This window comes from Lates calcarifer, linkage group LG16_LG22 (genome assembly GCF_001640805.2).
Source record: "Lates calcarifer isolate ASB-BC8 linkage group LG16_LG22, TLL_Latcal_v3, whole genome shotgun sequence".
Lineage (NCBI taxonomy): Eukaryota > Metazoa > Chordata > Actinopteri > Centropomidae > Lates > Lates calcarifer.
Window position 1 is genome coordinate 22,822,301 of NC_066848.1, and position 18,749 is coordinate 22,841,049.

General features: G+C 39.8%; 1 protein-coding gene across 1 annotated transcript in view; it reads left to right on the forward strand.

Moving 5' to 3' along the window:
• The window catches only part of bmpr1aa (bone morphogenetic protein receptor, type IAa), a 52,523-nt gene that overhangs the window by 7,801 nt on the left and 25,973 nt on the right, over window positions 1-18,749 (forward strand). Inside the window, exon 2 of the mRNA XM_018694612.2 lies at window positions 9,732-9,846. The gene's annotated coding sequence lies outside the window, so the exon portion shown is untranslated. The remainder of the gene's footprint in view (window positions 1-9,731; window positions 9,847-18,749) is intronic.

Here is an 18,749-nt window from a genome sequence, read left to right on the forward strand (position 1 = left end):
GAAATTCACACACAACTTTTCATCTTGTCCTTGCTTATGTTTAGCCCAAGTATCCCCCTGTTTTTAGCTCTTTTCACCATTTCCATCTCTTCTTTCTATAACTTGTATTTCTCATTTTACTTCTCTTGTCTATCCCCTTTCATCTCTCTCCGTTTTTCTCTTGTTTCTTGGTTAAAGGTTCCCTGTGCCCTGCTTTCTACATCTGTTTCTCCCTTGTCGTATTGTTCTTTGTTCTTTCAGTTCACCATTTATCAGCTCTTTATTATAACCAGTACTAAAAATAACTTACTCAAGGTGTGGTCAAAAAACAGCTCACATATTTTTACATTCAAACTGAATATCTAATGATATCATATATGATTTATAATCATTTGAATATTGAAAATAGCTCTGTGTTTCTTTCTCTTGAGTGTTTCTAGTCTGCAGTCTTGACCTACGAGATCTCTCTTTTTTCTCTGCTCTTTTTCCATCTCTGTTTCTTTTTCCCTCACTTCTTTTCTTCCCTTCTCTCCATTCCTCTTTTAAGTTTCTCCCTCCTCTGCTCATTCTACCTCTTCTCAGTTTTCTCTCTCCTGGGAGTGTTTCCAGTCTTGGAGGCTGAGCTCGGGGATCTCTCTCTTTCCTCTGCTCTATTTCTATCCCTCTCTCCCCTTTTTCTCTTCCATTTCTTCTTTTCCTCCCTCCCTCCACCTCTCCTTCTCTCTTGGAGTGTGTTTCCAGTCTCGTAGGCTGACGATCAGATTACTCAGGGAGTCTCGGAGGCTTTCTGGCGAGGTGGCAGTGGTGGAGGTGGAGGAGGGATGGAGGGAGGGAGGGAAGAGGTAGGGAAGGAGGGAAGGAGATCAGGTTTCACATCTCCAGCGCTCTCCTCTGTCTGCCTCGCCTCCCTCCTCCTCCTCTTCCCCCCCTGGCGGCCTGGAGACAGAGTGGCTGAGCCGGGGAGGAAAACATGCAATCCACCCCTCTCCTCCTCCTCCTCCTCCATACGTCCAGCCTCTCCGCTGCAGAACAGCAGATAAATAAAGCCAGTAAATGGGAGCTGAGCACACAGAGGGACGATTCTTCACCTCTTCTACCTCCCCCTCTGTCCCTGCAGAGATATTTTATATCCTGCACCGTGTGTTTTCATTCTCCTGGATGTGTGGCAAAGGTGAAACTGCTTCAGGGAGACTCTAGTTTCTCGAGACGGCCAGAGCTGAGGATCAGACCTGTACTCAGAAATCAGTAAAATGTGTCTCTGGAAGTAAATGCAGAGGGGCCAAAGCAGTGGGGCTGCTCTAGTAGTTTGTAGTTGTAAGACACTTGTGGCTTTAGCAGCAGCTGTAGTAGTAATCTGTATCTAAGGGCTTTGTATGCATATTTTGTCTTTGTGTTCCTTTCTTGGTGAAAGTTTGGTGAAGAAGTATTTTTAGTCTTTGCTCACTGAGGTGAATTGACTCATCAAAATACATTTTAAGTAATTATTGATTAATCAGTTAATCATTTATAAAATTGGTCTATAGAACAGTCAACAAAACATCAGAAAATAGTGAAAAATATCCACCACAGCATCTTGCTGCACTAAGTGATGTTTGCAGATATCTAACCATTATGTGACCAACAGCCCAGAACCCAAAATTATATATTTGTTTATAATGTAAGACCAAGTAAAACAGCAAATTCTCAATTCTCTTTGAGAAGCTGGAACCATGAAATTCTTGGCATTTTTTCTTGAAAGATAACAGAATAGTTATTTATTGATTTTTCTTTCAGTTGACAAATTGTTTAATAGATTAATTCATTATCAAGGTAGTTTGGGTTCAATTGTTTTGATTGACTAATTAATTAATCAGCTAATTGTTGCAGCTACCTACAGGCACAATCGGTGTGCCTGTGAAAGGTTTACAACTGAAGACCTAAACTTGGATTACGTTGTTGTTTCCAAAGTGCCACAGTATTACTACAGCTGTATGCTGTGAGTGTTTGCTCAAGGAACCATCCATGAAAACAAGACGATTGAAGACATCATCTATGTACTACTAATACTGCCTACCTCTTGCTGAATTAAATTATTTCAGCTCACACAACACAGCCCTGCAGAATTTCTCTCATCTTTTTCTCAAGCACAATCAATAGGCCTCTGCTAATGCCATGCATTTCACAGTTTTTTTGCCCAGTCACTCATGTGATAATAGTTCAGTATTTTCAAACCAGGTCTTAATTTTTGCAGCCAAACTGTTGTTTCTGCGACGCCGCCTCCTCTGTCCTGACCTCACTTGAAGGTCGATGCAGCCTCCATGTTCGGCGGCTCCAGCGGCTCCAGTTGTCCTTTAATGGTATTGATCTCTGCTTTAAATACACCCAGCCCATCCCAGTAAATAATTCAGATGGCCTCACCACAGTGGCAGCAGAACGTTCCTGTTCGATGGTCGGACAGAAAACATTCCCTTATTCTAATAGAGGAAGTGGGGATGGAGTCTGTTGGGGCGGCACGTTGTGGTCGCCTCTGTTTCAAGTCAAACCTGCCTTTTTTCACTCGCTATGAAAATTAGATTATTTGTGGTTGTGTGTGATTTTGCGTGGTCATGTGACAGCAATGAAGAGGACTGCATTCCTCAACAGTTGAAAAATGTGAAGGGGTCGCCAAACTGCAGGAATGGAATCAGATTTTTATATAGAGTTCACAACAATTCTCTCTTGTCTTTCACAACACAATTACATCACAGAACAATTGCTTTATAGTTGTTTGACTGTAGCAAATAACCATAGCTGTATTTGGGCTGTTGTCACATCCAGTGTTAGTCACCTGGAAGTCACTCTGTTCTCAGTGAAACATCGGACATGCACTGTTGTTCCTTTAGTATAAGTGATTGTTTGGTTTTACAGCATTTTGTTGATGATTTGCTCCAAAATGTCCAGAAAACCTGAGATTGTGTGTTATTTCTTTGGTGACAGCACTTTGATCTGCTGAAGTGACTGACAATGTAGTTTGATTTTTACATTAAAAGAAAATAATCCACACATCATGGACGACACAGTAAAATCCAAGTATATTCATTATGGTCACTAATGAAAAGAGAATAATAAGAGCCCAGGGAGGTAGGGCAACATATTTCAACCAAACATCCCTAGTCCTGGACAATTTGTCCATTCTGTTGATTAAATCAGCAGAAAATTAATCAGCAACTACCTTAATACTTTGTTTAGACTATTGGTTGGTTAAAACAAGATATTTAAATGGCATTTTCCCCTTTTATTGGAGATTTTATAGCCTTAACATTATTCCATAATGTAATCTTGAAATGAATCGGTAATAATAACAATGTAATCATTAGTTGCAGTCCCACTTATAATGTCTCACCTTGCTGCTACAAAAATAGCTTTTCCTTATCTTTAATTACTTTAATATATTTTTTTTCTTTTTTTTTATTATTTTTTTTTTCTTTTATGTATATTTTTCAATGATATTATTCTTCACTAACATTGTTTAGTAAACTTGCTTGCTAATCATGACAAATTAGCTCATTAAATCTGTTTAATTCAATAGAATCAATGAATCAAATGTCTAGATCATATAAAGACAGTCAAACATGAGCTGGCAAGTAAGGTATGAGCTCATAACTCTGTGTAGTGCAATAAGAAATAACTCATCAAAGTCAAATAAATGACTAGAATTAAAAGTGAAATGTTTTCCTTCACAAATAAGAAAACCCAAGCAAGTCTGTGGTCCTCTAAGTCTAAATATTAGGAACACAGCACAACATGTAGGTCTTAACTCCCTCAGACATCTGGATTGTATAGAGTTCCTTCTTCATTCTTGGAGTTGGGTTTGCTTTTCCTTTCTCAGTAATCCTCCTGCCTGATAGGTGCTGTGATCTCTCTGAAGTGACAGTGTACCCTGACCTCCATCCTGACCCCTGACCCCTGACCCCTCCTTCCTTACCCCATCGTCCTGACCCCCTGTCAGCTCGCCTCTAATAGAGTCATCCAGCCCCACCTGGATTAGACCGTGTGACTGACTTCACAGTGATCAGTGTTGAATAGATTTCTGTATTTACATAAACAGACATTCTCAGCTGTTAGTAGAAAGTTTTCAGAGTCGTGAGGTGAGGCCAGATGTTGTGTTTGTGGTCTAAATAGTTGTTCTGATTGGTTTCACACTGAGCAGAATTAGTTTTGTATGTTTTATGCTTGTTTAAAGATGAAATGTCTCCTCCTTGATGTCTTCTGTCATTGTCAGAAGAAATCCAGTTTCCTATCATAAAATTAGGCTGATTGTTTTAGTAAATATTTTGATAATTAATTAATTCATTGTTCTGTCTTCTTTCAAGGACAGATTACAAATTGTGTTTTATTTATGTTTCAGCCTCAGATGTGAGGATTTATGGCTTTTGTCATATTTGACAGTAAATAAAGTGTTTTTAGCAAACTGATGTTTTATATATTAACCAACTTATCAATTAACCAAAAAGATAATCAGCTGATTAATTAATAATATAATGATTTGTTGCAGCCCTGGTGTAAATAACTGTACAGTCAGTAATCTGGTGTTAGGAGTTCAGATGAGAGTTTCAGATCAGCTCCAAGCAGGCTTATATGTGGGTTGTTGAGTGTTCACATCAGCAGGACATCTGAATGTCACATGGTGTTGCATATGTTCAAAGTTTGAATGGCAAAACAGGCAACAAAACTTTTGGACTTCTTTTTTTTCTTTTAGTCACACACACATCATATATACAAGTACATATTAAACAGTGAAAACAGCATCACAACAGCATCAGACCATCTCATCTCATCTCATCTTCTTTTAAACTGTTTAAGACAAGAATTGCACTTTGTCACAACATTTTCCTCAGCTGAAGGCGATGTCTTTAAATGTATAGTTGTATTAGAAGTCTCAAATCCTCAAATATTCAGTTTACAGTTATGTGCGACAAAGGAAAGCAGTGAATCATTTCTTTTAGGGTGGACTCTGCAAATGTTTGGCTTTTTGTGACAATTTTTTGCTTGAACCACAGTCTGAAATAATTAATTGATTAACATCACAAAGAAGTGGCGATTATTTTCTTTTAACTTACTATCAAAATGTTTTTTATGGAACATTTATCTATATTTCTGAATCCACTTTTTTCACCCTGGTCTCTGTTGGTTAACAACCATCATTTGGAGTCTGTGTGGTGGGCTGGTAAACTGCAGCAGGATGGTTTTCAGGCCAAACTGTACTCATCAGTAGGTGGTTTTATATTCTTGGCTGTCCTGCAGGCTGCAGCCATGGGCAAACATCAGCCCAGCACACAAACCTCATCACTGAGTTTTCCCACTCCGCCTGGGCTCCTGTGAATGCAGCACTGCTCCCTCCCTGTCTCCCTTTCTCCTTGTTTCAGGTCTTTAATTTCAATTAGCTTTGGCCACTGGTTGACCTTGATGGCATTAGTCTTTCTTCCCAGCCTCCACTCTCTGCTTGCATCTTCCTCTGTTGGTTTTCCAAAAGCTGCAGGCTTTAACTGCTGCAATCAGAACGCTTTGCTTCTGCTCCCTGTGTCCATCCCCTCAAACACCCAAACCTCCACACACACGGATTCTTTAAGGCCTGCAGAGGCTGCAGGGGGATGCAGGTGGGAAGTACTGTTAGTGACAGACAGTAAAATGATACAAATCTTCAGATGTTTCCTGGCAACAAGATGCTTTTATTGGACTCTCACAGGTCATTGTTGTTCCTGTCTTTATTGATGTGAATGGATTATAGCAGATGTACCTTTCTGAAACCGTTAATACCACAAGCAGTATGCTCGCATTGCTGTTCATCGGAGGTGATGACACTTAGAAAGGCACGTTTAATGACAAAATCAAGTAGGCCTCCAACCAACAATAAATTCAAAAGGTGACTCAGAATTCCTTTGCTTGTCTGACCCTCAGTCCAAACCCCAAAGAAACTATCACTTAACACAAAGAAAAGCAACAGAAGTGAACAGAGATGAGAAGGTGGAATTTTCTGCTTGAGAAATGACATAAATTATTAATCAGTTCATCAAAATAATTTCAGATTAATCAACTTGTCATTGCAAGTTTGTGGAAATTGAGCTGGTTTCTGAAAGGAAACTTTTTAGAAGATTAAGTCTGATCTAAATTTCCAGTTGGTTGCCTTGACTCATTTTCAAATCTGTCTTTAATTCCCACCCAAACAGCTGTGGTGCGATCTTCAGTTTGGAGGGGGGGGTCTCAACACCCTCATTCCCCTTCATTGATGGAACAAACTGGCTTGTTCGATGATCAAGTTGATTTTTGGTCAGCTGTCTGCAGTTTGGGCAGTTCTGTGCTCTGATTTCCAACATGGCTGTTGTTTAAAGATCTGTCATAAGCTGTAGAGAGCTTGTTTTAATTATTCTGGTATTATATTGCATGTTATGGTTCTGCACAAAGCAAAGAGACAGTGAAACAGTATAGTGAAACAGTATTTGCCTCTGAGTTTGTTTCTGTTCATTTGTTATGTTCTCTCTCCACACTAGAACTATAAACTTTTTCCACTGCTGATAAACCTCACGTTTGAATGTGATTGCTTAAAGAACAAGCTGCAGAATATGAGCCAAGTGTTTTTAAACTCTGGAGCTCTGCTTGTATTTCTGTGTGTTTATGTACCATCACATCCTGCATACCTCTGCCTGTCTGCCTTAGGTGAGGGCTGGTTTCACAGCTTTCCCCTCAGACTGTGGTTTCACACCTTCATCTGACACGTAGCTCGCAACGCAGGAATGTAGATTCAACTATCAGTTACCTCAGAGCAGTTTTACTCTTCAAAACAACTCACAAATGCTTTCAGCCAGGTATTTACTTAAGTATTTGTATAATTGAATCTCTTAAGAGTTTAAGAGTAAAGTGTGGAGAAAAAAAGTACATATTAGTAGTGATATTGCCTCTGCTTCCTGTTTCTTTGCATCTATCTTACATTGCTGGTTTTCCTGTAAATAACTGGTTGCTCTGTTTCAGATTGTAAACAGCCCAGAGCAATGTTACTGCAGCTTCCACTGAGTGGACTGTGCAGAAAAGCAGGGAAATCAGTCTAGGAAATCACCAACACTCACCATCATCTCCCTCCAGCTGGTTATCATTCAAGTATTTTTAATTAGCAAAAATCAAGCATTAAATACAGTGAATGGAAATGACAGAATGCAGTAAAATACTAATTTAAACAGGTTTTTCCTTCAGCAAGTTAACTAGATTTTATGGCACTGTAAACATCCCCTGGTTTGCATTTGAACAAGAAATCTCCATCATCAAAGCTAAGCAATTGTTTCTTGGTGTGAGGCCTGTCTGCCTCTCAAATTTTATAGATATCTTCTTTTTTGCCATTTTGCTTCTCAATTTGAGTTCAATATTTTTAGGTTTGGTTTGACAAAAAAAAGCTTTTTGAAGACTTTACCTGGAAATCATGGACAAAGATCACGAAAAAAAATAGACAGATGATTATTTTCCATATCGATTATCGTCCGTAAAATGTCAAATGTGAAAAATGTCCATCACAGTTTCCCAGATAGAAAAAAATGTCTTGAAAGTATTGTAATGAATGATATGAAATGGCACAGCAGTACTCTTCACTGTGATTTGTCTTTATTTTGGTTGTTTTATTGATTAAATTAGCTGATTTATTTGAAAAATAAGGAATAAATCATATCAATCATTGAGATTTGGTAGTACATGCAACCTCTCTGGAGGCAGTGGTGGACAGATGGACACAGTAAAACTGTTCTATAAAGTGAGCAAATGGACAGCTTAGCTTATTCTACAGCTTATTCTATTCTACATTTCTAAGTTTCCAGTGCTGCTTTTTCCTCTTTGCATAATATTTGCATAATGTATATCTCAGCCAGAACTTTTCTCCTGCTTTTTGTTGTTTCCACTCAGCTGTTAGAATTCATCATAGTTTACATAAAAACAGTTGGACAGAAAGCAGAGCTGTGTTTCACTTCAGTTCACCCTTGTGTGTGGGAGAGCAGGAGGTTTTTCCCTCCGTCTGTCTCTTTTTCTTGGCACCGCCACTTCATCCATAAACGAGGTGTGTTTCTTTGCGTGTGTGTGTCTGTGTGTGTCTGTGTGTGTTTTGGACAGGGAGGCAGCAGCTGTTTTTTCGCCAACCTTGTGACCGCTCTCAGCCCCCGTTTTCGGACATCTATTTTCTCCTCGTCTGTTCTATAATAACTCAGCGGTCGAATCCCCACTGCTGTCATTTTTTCTTTTTTCTTTTTTCAGTCCCTGGGGGTGGAGCTGAAACACCCTCTCTCCCCCAGACACACACACACACACACACACACACTCACTGTGAAGCTACTGGTCAGCTCGTCAGCACAGTTTTCCACACTGTCTTGAGTACATTTTCCAGCTGAGTGTGTTAGTTTTGGCGGCAGCAGCATGGTGTAGTGTGAAGCCAGATCCTCCACACCCTGCTGAAGAGCTGCTACTTACTGCTGACCCTGACCTTTGACCTCAAGAGAGGGATTTTATCCTATTTTAACACAGAATGTTGATGTTAAGCTTTGGTTCATATTGAGATATCTCAATGACTTTTAGTCAAATCTTATATTAGTTTACTCTGGATGTTCCTTCTCTACAGACGATGAACCCTTAGATTTTGGTGACTGCATAATCAATCCTCAAACTTAATATTTTTAACTCTTTAAGGAGCAAAATCATCATGTGTGTTCTGTGCAAGTATTTTGGGTTGCAGCGAACATTTCAGCCAGTACTAGTAGTTTCTGAGGTGGCAGGTTCTGTCGTAGTAGTAGTAGTAGTAGTAGTAGTAGTAGTAGTAGTTGTTTCTGTCAGTAGTAATGTCTATAGCAAAGATAGTAGTTGTTGTAATTTCTGTGGTTATAGTAGAACCAGAGTAAAACTCTTCATTTTTATTTTGTTAGTTTGCCTGCTGTGTGAACAGCTTCCTGTCCTGTCTGCAGTGTCTCTGCTCAAACTCTATAACCGCCAGCTGGTGTTTGACTCTCTGCTCTCTGAGAGTGACTTAACTCACTCTCCTGACGTCTGCCTCCCTGACTAAATAAAGCCTCCTTTGAGGAGCTCTGTGCTGTCGAATAAAAAGGCTTCTGTGTTGGAGGGCACGAGGAGGACGCTCCGACTGTCAGCCGCACTGTTCCACTTATCTCCTTACAAACAGCAACAAGTCACAGACACTCTGACATCAACACTGATCTAATGATGGAGCAGACTCATGCTCAAGAGTCCTGAAGGAGGTTCTGTGAGTCTCTAAGGTGACTCTGTTGGTCCTTTAGGCCTTTAGTGACTTGAGAGGACGCAGGGATTCTTAAGGTTTTTGAGGTGGTACTAGGAATGTTGGAATGAGTTTTAATCAGTCCTTGAGGGGGTTTTGTGGTCTTTAAAAAAGGTTGCATTAGACAGTGAAGAGACTTGGGCTATTTAAATTTCACTGCAGCATGACTCATCTCAATAAAACAGAAATGTTATAATAAAACAATCCAATTAACAACCAAATCACTGTAAAAGCTGCTACATTTGAGAACTTTTTGAATGTGTTTTCTTTAACAGAAAAATGTCAGTTGTTCTCATTGAAAACATTGAAAACATCTCTTTTCTACATTTATGTCAAAATATCTGTGACACTTTCTGAAAGTGGTGTTGATTTGCTTCACTGATTACAACAAAATATTACTTTTTTACTTCTTATCGTACAAAGCCCGATAAGTATTACAGTATTATAACATGTTTGTTTCTATGTCTCTGTATCTCAGATTGGTGGTTGTGATGTTGGTCTGATCAGACCAGCTTCCTCTGCTTCAAGACTACATTTCCCATGGAGCTGTGCACCGACACAGCAGACTATTCTACCATGGAGCCACCAGTCAGGTATGAATACACACACACTGTTCCAGCTCAGCTCCCTGCAGTCAGTGTGTAACATCTGCAGGATGTTTATTGTGGTCACATAAAAAAACATTACTGGTTGGCTTTCTGCTCATTTTAAGTTACCCCATGTCACACAGGCACACACACACACACACACACACACGCACACACACACACAAACAAACATAAACATTTTTTGTGCACAGACACTTGGATTATTCCTTAAGGGCACTATTTTAACAGTCTAAGTATAGCCTAGTATAAGCATAGTCTAGCAAGTGTATTTAGGGTGTGAGCAAAACCACGTTTGCTAAGTTTTAAAAAGTTTGTAACTCCAGGTGCATGTTTCAAATGTATTGTCTCTTAATTAATCGTGATCGTGGTTTGGATGTAACATGCAATAAGAATAATAAGCAATCAGGGTGCCATCTCCTATCCCTTTAAAAACTAGGTGCACTTGTACCTTGGTGGATTGCTATTATAATGGTAGATCTGCTAGCAGCTTCTGTCAGCTGATCTCTCCTCGCCCGGGCTGCTGCTGGTGTATTTGGGTTCACTAACATCGGCACATGCAGTTCAACATAACGCCTTCTCAGGCTCTGTAATGCAACATTACTTTTTATCGTTTGTATGTTTTTGTGCTGCTGTATGTCTGTGTGTGTACATGCATTGTGTATCTGTCTGTTTAGTCACTTATTACTATCCTGATAAACTGGCAAAGACACTTGGGCTGTGCTTCATGTTGCTTTACGTCGGGTATAAGATAGTTCCCTCTAATTTGACTGTCCAATCCCCTTTCCCCTCCTCTCTTTGAGGAGATTAACCTTTGACCCTGGGGCTGAAGGCAGGGCTGCCCAATCAGGAGGCTTCCTGGCTTTTAATTGCAGGCTCTGATTGGGTCATTTGAGCTGTCATCTGGTTTGATTAATAACCACAGTGCAGGACAGCAGGAAGAGCGCTGATTACATGGAGCCTGAAGGCTGTGTCTGGATCTGTGTGTGTGTGTGTGTGTGTGTGTGTGTGTGTGTGTGTGTGTGTGTGTGTGTGTGTGTGTGTGTGTGTGTGTGTGTGTGTGATACAGGTGAAGTATTGCCTTGCAAAGAGAAAGAAAGCATGCATGTGTGTGTTACATAGGTGGAGTGCTTGAGAAAAACGTGTGGAATGTGTTTTAGGGTGTATGTCTGTATTTGTGTAAAAGGTGAAGTCATGCCTTCATTTGAGGAAAGATTGTGTGTCCTTTAACTTTTTTGACCTGCTCAGCAGGGCTGGGCAATATGGCCCAAAATCTTTACATATCACTTTATACTGATAATTATTAATAAGTATATTTAATACTACTTAAACTGGAAGGAAATGCATTCATCATGTGTTTTGGTGAGTAAAGCTGAATGTAAACATAACAAGAAGAAAATTCCACAGGGCTCTAAAGTATGATTTATTTTCAAATGAATAACTTGATTCTCCCTGAGCCAACATGGTTTAACATTTAAGCCTCAACAAGGCAACAGCATCAGGCTTTTAAATAAACATCACACAAGAGATCAGCATGTTCTGCTGCACATATTGGCTCCTTCACTCTGGTACTGGTAGTTTCATTTAGATTTATGCGGCATATAATAATAAAAAACAGAAATATATAAATGAGAAAAATGTGACTTTTTAAAGTGACAAACAGTGACTGGTCTGGTTCCTGTCAAAGACTCAGTGACAACATAAACTCAGACAGGACCAACTGCTGCTGGGGTTGAACTGAAGTTACCACAAGAGGCTTGTTATCGAGTCTGCCTTCTAGTGCGCAGTTTGTGGCGCAGACTTTGTTTTTCTGTTTACTCGGTCAGATGGTAACGTCACCTTTTCAAATGCTGGAGGAAGTTTGTTGTGTTTCCCCTCTTTGTCGGCTCAGGTCACTGCATATTTTATAACAGATATCGCTCTGCTGTAATATCCAACTCCCACACCTTTTCCAAATCACAGATGTCACAATCACTTGTGTTGTGCGAATGGTTTAATCTGCGTCGACCAAAACAGATAATCACCAAACTAACCAGCAGATTATCAATTCTGAAAATAACGTTTTGTTGCAGCATTAAATCTATTGACTCACATGACAGATGGGGTCATTAGAGTTTTCTGTTGTTGGTACTTGGGGGCACTATCTGTCAGTTGTGATGAAGTCAGTTTTTCCTGAACAGTTTGACATAGTTGATGAGTTTTGTAGAAGTACGTGACTGTATGTTGAAATGAGGCATATTGCTGCCTTTGTTTTCAGACCTTCAAACAGAGCCGGCCAGTCTGCAGCACAAAATCACTCCCATATGTCCCTCGGCAGCCCCGCCCCCGCCACCCAGCACACTTCCCTCACACACTGCAGCCTGGCTCGCATCAGCCTGGCACAACTTACAGTGCAACCTGGCATACTGACAGAGATGAACTATATTGTGTTTTTAACTACAGACAATTTCACATTTCACATTTTACTACAATTTCAAACTAAAAACTGTAAAGAGTATCCACAGAAAATGAAAAAGTCTAATAAAGGATCAGAGCCCAAAATTGATTGAGAAAATGCTGATGCGAACAGACAGGAATGCCTGTTAATGGTTACTCAGTGAAATAAAAACCTGTAGTAGAGTACTTCATGATATTGATGCAAAAACCACATACAATACTGTACAAAACTTCTGTATGAGTCTGGCTGTATGTTTGGGCTCATTGTTCTGCTACAGGATGAATTGGGGCGTAATCAGATGCTTCCCTTAAAGTTACCAGGTTGTTTACAGTATAATCTCATGGTATGTATCATCATATTGCAAAATCCTACAAAAAATGTAACTAGATTTTCACTGAAGATAAATGCACCACAAAGATCACAAAACAAGCTACTATTCAAAACAGATACAAGTTTTCTTTAACTGCAGATACCTGTTTTTCTCACTGCAGAGTTAGCAAGTTTCGTAGCAGCTGGAATAAAGTTGTAGTCTGTCATATGTGTATTAATGCATTGTGTTATCTGTACATGCACACTTATTATGTGGTTAAAAAGAAATAAACAGCACAATTTAAAGCAGAAAATCCTGTTGTGAAGTGATTAATATGCAGAAATAAGCTTGCGAGGTTGAGTGTTTTGGTGTTGATTTTGGTGTTATCTTTACAGCAGCTCAGTGAACGCTCCCCCAGTGGTTGGCAGTGTTTGGATTCTGCTGTTTATCAGAATGCATTCGGGTCATAAGTTCCTCAGACACTCCTGTGACTGGTTTGAGTCACTGTGGTGAACTTTCAGTCACTGTTTCACTACTTCTTCTGTTGAAGGCTTGAACAATACTAGAAATTACAAATCTTTTTTAATAAAATCGAAACTTTTTTTATGTGTCCACCAGTACTGGAGTTAAATCCTAAATCACCACAGTTGCTCCTCAAATCTGAGAAGTTATCAGAGAAGGCAGACTCATGTAAATACGTTTCCTGTGGCATGAGGCATGTGGCATACACACACAATAAAACACACTCCTCATCTTGTGGACTTACATCAGATGCCATTCTTCCTGTCTTGTCACTCATCTCTGTCCTTTTAAACTCCTTTACTAGTTTTAATGGATATTTTGAGCAGGCCAGTGTGAACATTTAGAGGTTTAAATCCAGAAAATAAGGTGATTTAGATCTTTAACACTGTCTTCCATTCCCTTTGTACTTCACTTCTTCATTATGTCTTCACTTTGTCTTCATTCCTGCTTTCCTGTGTCCCCTTCCCCCTTTTTTAATTTCAGTTTTTCATCCATGACTTTTTATTTCTGCTTATGCACCTATGTTTATTCTTCTTTCTGTGTTTTCTGTTTCTTCTTTACACACAAACATACACATGTGCACAAGCTCACAAAAACACTCTGAGACAAACACACAGGACCACCTATATCGTCATACCATCCATGTACAGCTCTGTGGCCTGGCTGTAGTTTCCAAGGCAACACGGTGGAGGAAATCATCCGGCCTCCCTTCATGGAGTCCAGCCTCTGACCAGACCACCCACACATATACACACTCATGTGCACACACTCACACAGGGCCAATATTCTGTCTGCTACAATTACAGTTATATTTTAGTTTTATGTTTTCATGTCTCTGGGGAAAGTTGTCTGTGCTCCAGTCTCTCCAGTTTCCACTCCCTCATACTGGGAGCAGACCAGTGCAGCCTGCTGGCAGCTGCTGTAGCAGCTGAGGCAGAAAATGACTTTTACAAAAAAGAAAATCCACCAGAAAGAAACTTTCTACATCTGAGTGTGATTGGCTGTCGAGGCTCTGGAGGCTTTGCAGTCTCTGGTGACCTCAGACTCAAAATAGAGGACGTTTGGTTTAAAATGACTGACAGCACATGAGGGCGGAGCAGCTGAGTGCGAGGAGGATGGGACTTAGTAGGCACATAGTAGTGGTTGTTCTCACAGTCTGTCTGCATGGAGAATGCTATCAGAGCTGTAGCAGAACTGTGTGCGTGCGTGCGTGCGTGTGTGTGTTGGGGTGTACTTTCCATTACCTGGTTCCCACATCCCAGCAACAGTTGGAGAAGGAAGGGGGAAGGGGAAAAGAGGTGATATGGAGTCAATGGAGAGGGCTGGTATTGATAAGCAGCAGTAGTCAGCTGACTCAGGCAGACCACTTTACTTTGGGGTTGAAACAATTAGTCACTTAGTTAGTTTACAGAAAGTTAATTGGCTGCTCTTTTGATAATTGATTAATTGTTGGAGTCATAGTTCAAATGCCAAAATGGTGCTTGCTCATGCTCCTCCAACATAAGGATCTTTAGTTTTTCTCTGCATTTAAATAATCAGACACTGAACATCATGGGTTGGGGACTGTTGATCTGATAACTGAAGACATGTGAGAACTTCACCTTCCACTTATTTGGCCATTTTATAGACCAAACAATTAATCAATTAATCTAGAAAAGCATTGTCAGATTTGTTTGCTTTCTTATTGTTCATACATGACAGAAAACTACATATATTTGGGTTTTGGGCTGTTGATTGCATAAAACAAGGATTCTAAATGCATCTCATTGAGTAGAATAATTTCTGACACATTGTGACAAAACTTGAATTAAAGAATCAAGAAAATAATTTACAGATTAATTGATAATGGAAAGTGAATGACTGGATTATGCTGCTGACTTGATACAGGGGACATTGGTTTTAGGTGTCCCCAGTAGCAGCAGCAGTAGCATGAAGTGGTTTAACTGGTAGGGTTGTGTTGCAAACCTTCCAGTGTCCACTCCACTTATCAGTGTGATTTATGATCATAATGTTGCTTTTATGGTCTGAGTGTATTTGTTTTATGACTCAGCTGTAGGACAAAGGCGATACTGTGCCAGTGATGGATAGACCTGTTTCTATGGTGATTAGAGTGATTAAAAACACCTTCAGGATCTGAACCACATTGTGCTGCTTTATTACTTTTATTGCTTTGTGACTTGACGTCTGTCTGTGTCTGTATATGGAGAATCTGCAGGATGGCTGAGCACTTCAGCAGCTGGAAAGTTGCAGGCTTGAGTTTTAAAGCATCAGTACCAGTATTGATAGGTCATTCAATCAGTAATTGGTTCATAATGATATAAACTAGCTGTATGTCAGACCTTGAACATGTGATGTTCCTGCTGTAGCTGCTGGGTAATCTGTGCTGCTGTAACTCAATGAATGAAGAGGGAAAATTGATGATCCTCTTCCAATTGCAGCTGCTCAATGGATCATCTGTTAGCCTCTAATGAAATTAAACTTTGTCTCTGCTCACTCTCTGTCTGACACACACAAATAAACAAGATGAGGTGGTGTATATGCAGCGAAGCAGCTAAAACTAGGTTCAACTCCCCCTGAGATCAGTAGACTAAAAGCTAAAACAGTTTTTTTGGATTTATCATTTAGTCTTTAAAATGTCAAGTGAAAAATGTCCATCACAGTTTTCCAGATCTAAGTCTTCAGATGTCCTCTTTAATCTGATCAACAGTCCAAAACCCAAAGATTAAGTTTATAGCCAGAGGAGAAAACTGGGAAGTATTTGAATTGGAAGAAGCTGGAACAAGAAAATTCCTACAAGACTCAAAACAATGAATCAGGTATCAAAATAGTTCATATTAGATACATGTTTTGGCATCAATGTCATTCTAGTCATTGCAGCTTTACTCACAACTCAAATTGGAACATGCTGTGTTGACTCCACATACTGCTGGAATCAGTGGAACCTCTTCTTTCCATTAATGGCCGCATGTCTGAAGGATCCACGTTTATAAATTTCCTCATAAATAACATAAAAAGCTCCCCATCTTGGCTCATAATCATCAGATTTTAGGCTAAAAATAATCCAGATGATTGTTCTCTATACTGCTATCCTGCCTGTGTAAGCACTGCAAATTTTATTAAAATTTAAAATGAAGTAAACCAATGCGGTATCAAGGCTGTTAGAGACAGTAGCTCTTGGCCGAGACTTCGTGATATTGTATATATTTTTGTTAATGTTACACGTAAAATGTTAAACAACATAAGTTACAGGAGCCCAAACAGATCTTCAAACCATTAAAATCACAAGTTTTGAATATCCAATAAATAAAATGGAGAGAAAATGCTGAAGTCCTCACATCTGAGAAGCTGAAACAAGTAAATATTTGATGAATTACTTAAATAATGAAGCAGTTCATCAAATGATCAAATATAATTAAATCCTGAGGTTTACCCTCTGACCCTCTGATGATAATTCTAAACTAAACATTACATTTTATTGAGCAAAGATAATTTCCATCATACAGGTATTAAGTTCTTTTGAAGAGATCAGATTAAGCAAGACATTCTTAGGGTTGTGTGTTCAATTTCCAGTGTTATCACCTAGAACTTCCTGTGTTTCTGTTGCTTTAAGATGGTTTAAAAATCATCCTCTAAATGTTGTCATTAACCAACTCCGCTGTGGAAGATGTAGCATTTGAGATAGAGATTGAATAAAGGACGATGAAGAGGAGGAAGGTTAGGATGAAGGAAAACAGAGGCAGAAGATGCAGGGAGGAAGAGGCCCGCAGCGCCACTCACCGTAGCTCGGGGTATTCTGGGTATTCTTATGCTAATCCATCGCTGGGGATGAGGCACAGAGCAGCCAAGCAAACAATGGCAGTGGAGCCAGAAAGTCTGGCCTGCAGTCTCTCAGGCCCTGAAAGGCATGTCGGGCAGGGCGCCGACACCAACGGGAGGCTGCTGCAGCACCCAGAGGCCCGCCTGCAAGGAGGGGCCCCTGGAGGGGACGGGGAATGGGGCCAAGATGAAGGGAGAGAGGGGAAAGAGAGAGGAGAGGAGAAATGAGAAGCAGCAGGGAGAGAAGGGGAGGAGGAGGGAGAGAAGTAAGGGAGATGGAAAACTGAAGAGGGGAGAGAGAGAGAGAGAGAGAGAGAGAAAACTGGAAATGGAGAATAAGGGAAGAAAGAGGAGGTAAGATGAGGAAAAGGGGGGAGGAAAGAAGTGAGAGGGGGAGGGAGAGAGAACATAAGAGACAGAAATGAGGAAGGGAATGAACTAAAGGTAAAGAGAACAAAAAAGAGGAAATAAGATTCCTGAAAGGAAAGGTGATGTGGTGGAGAGACAGATGGAGAGGTGGAAAGGAAGAACAGACCAAACATAAAGATGATATTCTAAAACACATTTTCAGTCTCTTCATTCAAGTGAAATAACAAAGACGCCTGAACTTGATATGGTTTTTATTATGCCTCAGTGTTCTGGGAAAGCTTGTGTTAGAGGCATCCAGTAACATGCATCTAAGGATGTGTGTGTTTTAGACCCACTCAGTTGTGTCTACCTTATTCCGTACACTACTGGTTAACCTCATTAATGTGAACAAATGAGTAAGTATGTGTGTAGTCTGGTGGATTGCTCATGTCTGTCACTTCAGAGACATTTTTAAAAAGGCACTCAAATTGTAGATACATCCCCCAAAGCTCTAAAACAGAATACCTCTCAAGAGGAAAAAGGAAAAGTCCATCAGATTTCAACAAACTCCTGCTTTACCTTCACAGTTAAGCAGACTCTAGTTTTGCTGTTTGCACATGAAAGTAACAATATGACAAAATAGTCAGTAAAACCACTCAAGGTTTGGGCCTTTTGACCATATCACAAGTTTCATGATACCTGAGAAAAATCCATCTTCTCATTAAGTCCTGTGATAATCTAAGTCCTCAATCAAATAAAAAAATTTCCAAAAGTTTTGTTTCCACTAGATAAAACTAGTTTATCTATCTTTTTCCAAAAGATTTATTACTGCATATAACAAAATATATTTATACCATTCATATTATACTATTTTGATAGTGGAATAATTGCTTTTGTTATTTTTCATGCAAAAATCCCAAACATTTGTTCGTTGTAGCTTTGCTAATGTGAGGCTTTGCTGTTTTCCTATCATTGTAAACAGAATATGTTTGAGTTTTAGACAGAAAGACATTTAAAGATTTTAAGCCCTAGGAGACTGCTATGGATATTTTTCACTATTTTCTGACATTTTATACACAAAAATGATTAATCATTAAATTATAATCAAATTCACACATAACAGTCACAGCCCAAAAAAATGTTCATAACCAGACAGATGAGAAGCTGGGGATGAAACGGTAATACATAAAAACAAACAGAAATGCAAACAGTCCATCTCAGCTTCCCTGTTAATATTCCCCACAACCACCAGCACTGATCCCAATCTCCCTCATTACTGCATTTATTTGTGGAGCTCAGGGGCTCTTGGTCTCCGCCGGTCCTCCAATCAGGCCTCTGCGTCGTTTATTTAGTCTGCCGCCGTTCTTCCAGAGCAGGAAGAGGAGACACGTTAAGGCTTGATTATTGATGTCTGGCCCCTGATACTGCCGTCCATTTGGGGATGGGGTGGGGAAAAGT